Below are 344 nucleotides of genomic sequence, written 5' to 3'. Positions count from 1 at the left end.
CAATAGTCTCATGAAATCACACTCATTTGCACTCCCCTTAAAAAAGAAAGAAGGAAAAGTGCTGACCCCAAGGATTCACCACCGTTCCCGCAGGTTTGTTTTCACCAAAATTGGCCTCTGCGAAGAGGATTCCGCCCCGAGACCGCCTTCTGTTCGGACGTCGGGTTTTAGTGACTATCTTTCGTTACGTATTTTTGCTGTCTTTTTCACTGTCTTATTCGTTCCTTTTTCTTTTATATATGAATTAGTACCGATGACGAGATATGTTTAGACACTGATAATTGGGGGATACGTTTGTGATCTTTTGTGATCATTAATATGGTATTTTAACAAATATTTTCTGG

Source organism: Penaeus monodon, chromosome 31, assembly GCF_015228065.2.
Source record: "Penaeus monodon isolate SGIC_2016 chromosome 31, NSTDA_Pmon_1, whole genome shotgun sequence".
NCBI lineage: Eukaryota > Metazoa > Arthropoda > Malacostraca > Decapoda > Penaeidae > Penaeus > Penaeus monodon.
This window is presented reverse-complemented; position numbering follows the sequence as displayed.